Consider the following 908-nt stretch of genomic DNA (forward strand, 5'->3'; position numbering starts at 1 on the left):
TATATCACGCATGTATACTTATGTATATGCATGTATATATGCTTGTGTGCGTATACACGTAAATACGTCTGTGTGTACGTATGTGTGTGTGTGTGTGTGTGTGTGAGCAGGCTATTTTGTGAGAGCATGTATGTTTGTTAGTTACCAAAAGAATCCTTTTGTTTTTCATTTCCACATTCAGAGTCAATGTAGAAACGCAATAAGCAACAACAAGAACAAAATGGCAAAGACATCAAACAACAACAACAGCAACAACAAAAACAAAACAAGACAAAACAAAAAAAACCAAGAATAGAATAAATTGAACAGAGAGCAAACGAACAAGAATAAACACCGCCATACACCCCAAATATCATCATCATCATCATCATCATCATCATCATCATCATTGCACACTTTGCGACACCCCTCCACCTCTGTGTGTGCGTGTGTGAATGTTTCTGTTTGTTAACGTAGCACGTACACATAAACATATATGTGTACCTATGTGTGTGTGCGTACATACATACATACATACATACATACATACATACATACATAAAGGTCTTTTTTTTACAAGATACAGTCACAATATTTGAAGAAAGATCTTCATAAAAGCAATTAACTATTTTCAAAATATCTTAGAAAAATAAAAATGACACGAAGCTTTTGAAATAAAGTTTTCGTCTTCTGTGTAAGCGCTTTCCTCGTTAATTTTTTATTTTTTCCAAACACGCGTATTATGGGCATAGTGATAACACGTGTGTCTGAAGATTTGTACTCCGAAAGCTTAATACGAAACTCTAAAATTACGAAACAATACGAAATTCCCAAAATGTATGTACCATTCTTGTTTTCTAAGATTTTTTGAAACATAGTTAATAACTGATTTTAAAAATCTTTCTTTATATCTCTCTCTCTCTCTCTCT

This window comes from Octopus bimaculoides, chromosome 14, assembly GCF_001194135.2.
Source record: "Octopus bimaculoides isolate UCB-OBI-ISO-001 chromosome 14, ASM119413v2, whole genome shotgun sequence".
Taxonomy (NCBI): Eukaryota; Metazoa; Mollusca; class Cephalopoda; order Octopoda; family Octopodidae; genus Octopus; species Octopus bimaculoides.